The sequence below is a fragment of the Mizuhopecten yessoensis genome, unplaced genomic scaffold, assembly GCF_002113885.1.
Source record: "Mizuhopecten yessoensis strain PY_sf001 unplaced genomic scaffold, ASM211388v2 scaffold8989, whole genome shotgun sequence".
Lineage (NCBI taxonomy): Eukaryota > Metazoa > Mollusca > Bivalvia > Pectinida > Pectinidae > Mizuhopecten > Mizuhopecten yessoensis.
The window spans coordinates 124,381-131,235 of NW_018407823.1; the positions used below are offsets into that span (position 1 = coordinate 124,381).

At 34.5% G+C, this 6,855-nt stretch overlaps 1 protein-coding gene across 2 annotated transcripts in view; it reads left to right on the forward strand.

Annotated features, from left to right (window-relative positions):
- Positions 1 to 2,296: 2,296 nt before the first annotated feature.
- LOC110456976 (myosin-IIIb-like) overlaps positions 2,297 to 6,855 on the forward strand; it is a 157,847-nt gene continuing 153,288 nt past the window's right edge. For both annotated transcript variants that reach the window (XM_021508051.1, XM_021508052.1), the window contains exon 1: positions 2,297 to 2,389. The gene's annotated coding sequence lies outside the window, so the exon portion shown is untranslated. The remainder of the gene's footprint in view (positions 2,390 to 6,855) is intronic.

Below are 6,855 nucleotides of genomic sequence, written 5' to 3' on the forward strand. Positions count from 1 at the left end.
AACATTATCATTCTAGATTTAATTTCAATATCCAGCGAGTACCTACCCGTTTCACCATATACCATTATATTTGCTGTGGAGCTACGTATGTTTAAAATTCTTTAACAAAACTGTACACGTAATTTCTCAATCATATTGGTATTTTCAAACCCCAAAATTACTTTTTGAAACGTATATAGATATTAAAGCATGAAGGATAAATATATTTTCTGTTGTAGAGTAGTCTTTCCTAAAACCAGCTTGAACATTGGAACAAGAAGTCTATTGTCTACTATTACGGAATTAGATAATCAGTTTTGACCACATCGGTCTTTGAAAAAAAATGAAACTTAAAGCGTTTCACCGTGTTTCTTTCTTCTTTACATATACAATTAATAAACAGTATTGTTTTTCTATAACAGATAAGGCCTAATATTTATTTACGTAAAACACGTATTTCAATTAACTTATGTTTACATATAGAATAATATTTAATTTCAGATTGGTGTCCCTTTTTTGAGTTGGAAAATTGCGTATTTTCTTTTTTTTAAGATCGTAGACGTGATGGGATTGTAATCTACACATTAACACCAATTATTTCACTCAAAATATATTCATGCTATTTATATTAAGAGTTGAGTATAAGTTATGAAGTGTTTAACATTTAGTTATCATAATTTCATTTCCAATGTTTCAGGTGTTATGACATCGCAATAACAATGTCATATATATAAATGAGAAAATAACCCAGATACATATTTATTATATATGTAATATATAATTCTCTGAACAACCCTTTTTTTATAGAATAAAACAGAGACATAAATTGGAACCTCGGCCTGGCAATTTATATATATATATATATATTTAGTCCGATCCTGCCCCGTTCCTGTAATTGCAATTCTTTTATCAAATATACCTTATACCAGATAAGGATAATTAAATATATACAATAAATATATATAAATAAGTCCGATCCTGCCCCGTTTCTGTCCGTTCCTGTAAATCGTCGACCGTTCTTGCCCGATCCATATCAATACAATACTTTTTTTTTAAATTCTTTGCAATCCTTTTATCAAATGACGTATCTTGTACCCGATAAAAAAGATATAATAATATAAATATAAATATATATATAATTTAGTCCGATTCTGCCCCGAATGGCGATCATGTAATTGCAATCCTTTTATCAAATATATCTTATACCCGATAATGATACTTAAATGTATCTAATATATATATTCATTAATGTATAGGCCTATATAATAATTAATAGATTTCTGCCCGTTCCTGTAAATCGTCCAAAACCCTAGTCACGGCATTTCGGTGATGTTTTCTGCACCAAATCGCATATTTCCAGATAGAATGTGACATATAGAAGTAAATAATTGTGACATTTCACAGTAATAAAGAAGTATTCGGTGCATAACTGGGTCGTATGGGGTAGTATTGGGTAGTATTGGGTAATTAGACGCGCCCCTGTTATTTTAGTGTATATGATTTGCTTGAGTCTCGGCTACAAGCTTAAGCTACACGCATCGGTATTGTTTATGCTAAAAGCCTCCCATGTGCGAGCTGTACAGTAAATGCATCAGTGCTAGTTAGGGATCAGTCCGCCCAGACCAGGGACGTATAGTCTGCCCAGACACACACCCTTATCCGAGAAGAAGCAGAAATCAAGAAGATCTATTGTGTCCTTTTTATATCAATATTTGCGAGTTAATGTATGTCCTATATAGGTTATTACGGAGACGTTTAAGGGCCACCTGTTGACAAGTTAATAGATAGAAGTCTTGTCATTTACAACAACACTTGCCGAAATATGTCTTACTATGAAAACACTTCCATAGTTTATTATTATTCTTTTATTTTTAGAATTTAAGAAACAATATTGTTACATTTTGTATGTGATATTACAGAAAAGATTTCCTAGCAAAAAAATATACCAATGATGAAATACTTATTGTTGGCAGTCAGTATGTACTACCACGGACTTAGATAACATTCCGTGGTACTACCGGCTTTATACGTACGTCTCTGTTATGATTATCTTTGGATAAAAAACAGCCACATTAGTTGTTTTAGCCGTACAAACATTTAATCACTTTATCGGACTACATACCAATTAATTGGTACTTGTGAGAAGTTTTGATATGCGTGCAACAACTGTTTTGCTACATGCATAGCAGCTACGCGACATATATTCCTGTACATCGTGACACGAACGGCACGTATCGAAGTGGTAACTGTACGGAGAGTTGTTCCCCTTTCACCTCACCTGGGACGTTTTGTCCTTTGTACACTAGATGGCGCTCAATTAGGATATCCTGAAAGTGTTGACAGGTGAGGACGATACAGGTAAATGAAAACGTGTTGCCCGTCAGTTGACCGAAGTACGTGTGGACAACAGGTAAGTTCACACCTCGAAGTGTCAGTTGACTATTCTGTGATCCGTCCACACTACGTGCGTGGTCAGTTGTGATGTGAAGGGAAACTAACAAACTTACTCGATCCCCTGTTTCGGTCGTTTTTAGACATGCAGTGTGTTATAGGTTACCGAATGGCCATGCAAACAGGTTCTTGTTTTAATTTATATAAGTTGTTCTATATTTATAGAACTAGCTGAAACGCTGCTGTGTTTCATACGGAATGGTAATAAATTCACGTTTTTTAGCTGACCATATATATATATTGACATCACTGTGCCCCTGTGTTTATATTCCCCAATATGAAAAGTATATCTAACATACAAATAGGAAATGAACTTGTCATTAAACATGAAATTTAAATTTAAAATATCTATCATAGATGATAATCATTTTGGCTGCTTTTGTCCAAAGATATTCATATCGGTGCAGTGTTTTTGTTGTGAATTAAGGAACATTAAATTTATACTCCTAAAAGTTGGTAGGCTTATATTAAATGTATCGTATAGTCATCAGTTTCCGCGCGTTATGTATTTCCGCGCAGACATTTTATCAAGCTATGTCTCGTAACTACGTAACCTGCTGGACAAAACACAAGGATATTTTAGACGTTTGGCCAATCGTCTGTAAACTGACACAAAAAATACCGGAAGTTCGTCCGGAAAACATAAGAAATAATCACCGACTAAAAAAACATGCCTAAATATGCAGTTTTGCTTAATGCACTTTTCATCTTGCTCAAAATGAGCCCATAACTGAAAAAACGGTGATATATTTCATTCATGAACCGGTCTTTTTTGTAGTCTGACAAACGTACGAAAATGTTGTATGCAAATGAGGTCACATTTCCTCGCCGATTTTTTTCCACTTCCAAAGAGCCAAGGAGACATACTTATATCGATAAACAGTGTTTTCAATGAAATGTAAACCTTGTAATGCAATGAACTTCCAATTTTCACTAATTTTAAACAGAACAAAATGAGAAATAACTCACCATCAACCAAAACCGATATAAAACTGCAGAAAAAAATAATAGATTCTATATTATAACTAAATAAAAATAATAAATAAATTAAAAAAATTACATGAATTCGTTCAATTTGACATCTTGAAAAATCTATTAAAAATGTGAAATTTAAAAAAGTTGTTTTGATAATTAATTTGACGATCAAACATATTTTTTTTATTCCAAACGAAGCTTTTGTTCTTGCAGGTCACTGTAGAGAATTTCTTTTTAGTGTATTCAAGTTATCTTTCTTTGAACACTAAATCAAAATAGACACACGGAAACATATGACGGCTACTTCCGACGGGAGAAATTCGTTAAAAATTGTTTGTTCTGATTTTTTTTTAAATACAGTTTTATGTTTCCAGTTTTTTGTTTCCTTTAGAAGATTGTATACATGTTAATGACAGCCTTACGTAATTTCAACATTTTTCTGTCGATATGAGTACGAAATCGCGGATGCTTCTTAAATGCGCGGAAACCGGTAACCCGAGGATACCATAATTGCAGGCTTCGAAAATCCTGATCTGAGCAGGTGACAAATGAGAACTTTGAATCCTTTGATTATGTTCAGTTTTTTAAAGCTTATAATGCAAAAAATACTTTCATAATGACCCAGGTGGCAGTACAACGTTGGCTAAAGGTCGGGCCAACGTATGCTCATATGTTGGGACAACGTCAGGGCAATGCCATTTTGTCCATGGGCTCAACGTTGTAGAAACGTCAGATCTTACCGTTTATCCAATGTAAGACGTCAGCCAGACGTTGGATAATGTCAGATAAACATATGAGCATACACGTCGATCCAACGTTGGATAAACGGCAAGTTAGCGTATGAGCATACACGTCAGTCAGACGTTGGATGAATGTCAAGTTAGCGTATGACATCCATGTTAAGGTTGCCGTTCATAATTGAAGTTTCTACAATGCTGATCCAGTATAAAAATCGACTTCATGCAGTCCCACGTTCGTAGACTACGGTCCAACTAATTAGTTAATTTATCTGGTGCTGCATCGACATTGCAGCATCAAACTTTAACTGTATTACGCTTAAGTCTTCATTAATTTATAAAACACAATTTCATGTATGCTAAAATACTGAATTTGTCTTGACAATTGTTCTATTTCAGATCAGCATGTATCATATTTTCATTTTTATAGTGTAACTGCCCTGAGTTGATTTCCATCACTTTGACAGATCCTCCATGATCTTTATAATTAAATATTTCAATTCCTATATAACTCAAGTTGGACTCGATGCGACTACCAAATGTAACCTGTTTCAATTGCCGATGAATTTGAACAGATTAACATTACCTGTGCGTATGATTTTGCGAAGGGAGATAACTATTGACATGTTTTATTCACATTTTTATTGAAGCAACACAAGAAATTGTTCTTACAACCAAAAACGATTAATCAGCAAAATATTATCAGCTCACAGTTGCTAGCAATTCTCCCTCCAGCTACCCATTCTACCTCTGGTGTCAGTATCAACCCCGGTACAAATCGAAAACATCGTAGATCCATGTGGTCCAGTCTTATAAGAAATACAGTCAAACAGCCAACTGCCACATCAAAGTGTTTCGTCCTTTCAAGCCACGTCTGTTTTCCTGTCGAATTCGACATTCAATTACCGTATATTTACATTCCAGGAGATGTAAAACCTTGAAATTTAGCGGCTCTCTACTTCAAGCTAGAAAAAAGGTGGCTGCTGTAGACTCTCAGCTGAGCCTGCGCACCACGTCTAGACATTATTCTTCCGCGATGACGCGAAAGAAAATTTGATATCTAATGATTTCATCAACAAATATAAAATATGACATTTAAAATATGGTTTTGTATTTTGTTTCGACACAATTTGGTTGTATTGAACTATCAACGTACCCCATCATGTTGTATGATGGTGGTCCTTCAATGACGGACTATATTTTTTAACATTATGTCAATACGTAGACTTGCACAAGCTCCAGAACCTGGGACAAACTATCAGAATGGACTTCACAAGTTCCAATTATTGAAAAAAAATATGTTTAAAATATAAAGTTTGAATCTTGCTTTGGTCGATTTCATAGGGTGATGAATTGAGTTGGTCTTGAAACAAATTCAACATGAACTATTTTTCAAGAAGTCTGTTGCAGATCTTTTTTTTCCAAATTTCATTTGTGAGTCCCCTTGTGCACATTTCATTGGGAAAATGATTGATTAAATATGGGAAAATGATTGATTAAATATGGGAAAATAATTGATTAACCCTTATGCTGCTACATTGATTTCTACTGCTGTATTAATTATTGAAATATTAATTAATTAACTTCATTTTTCTTTGCATAACTTGAAAATATTTGTTATATGTGAACAAAAGTTATATGCAAATTGTTTGTTATTGACTTTAGTTTATATTAACGTTTTCAAATCTGAAGTTGCTTCAGTATTTACCTGTACAGGTGGTAATAAAGGTAAGAAAAGGGGAAACTTTCAATTAATCGGATTTAAGCAAGAGAAAGATCATTTTAAAATTATTTTTGTCCGCAAATGTGATTGGCAAATGATTACAGAGATTATAAACTTCATTTTTGACATAAGACGCTGTACATTTATACGGAGATTCTCAGGTAAAAAGGTCAGGTATTTCATCAAGAATTGCATGGGACTTGCTACCGGTTTTAGGTCGTTATTCAATATATTTACTGTCACAGTCGGCATATAGATATAACTTAGCTACGGTCTAGTTTATGATTAAATCATCGATGATAAATAGTTTGAAGAAATAAATCGGCTCAAAACGTGTCAATGTCCAATTTGGCCTCACCTGCAGACGACATGCGCACCTTGGTCCGCCAATATTTTCCTGTTTGCGTAGGGCACAAATCCGTTAATTGGAAAGTTAAAAATATTATGTTACACCGAAAATGTTTCCACATCAACCATGTCCAACCCTTCAAAACCTTTATTATCATCGTAGGTGACGCTGGAGAATAAATGTTTACCATCATATTCAATGCTACAATCTACACGTCCACCATTTTTATGATTTTTTTTTCGATTTGAAATTATCTCGCACATCTTTGCCTCGGAACTTCTCGGCCGATTCGGTCATCTACGTTGGAAGGAACTGTAATCGTAGCGAGGTGTTCCGAATGACATCTTTGGTCATTACTAGCTTACACTGCCGGGAATATCGAAAGTAATGTCAAAACAACCAATCAGAAGCGTTCTACTATTCGTGTTTGATAGCAAATTTTATAGCTACTTATCCCAGCAAGCTATACACTTGTCATGGCTGAACAAATTTGATAGCTACTTATCCCAGCAAGCTATACCCACGTCATGGCTGAACAATTGTGATAGCTACTTATCCCAGCAAGCTATACCCACGTCATGGCTGAACAATTGTGATAGCTACTTATCCCAGCAAGCTATACCCACGTCATGGCTGAACAA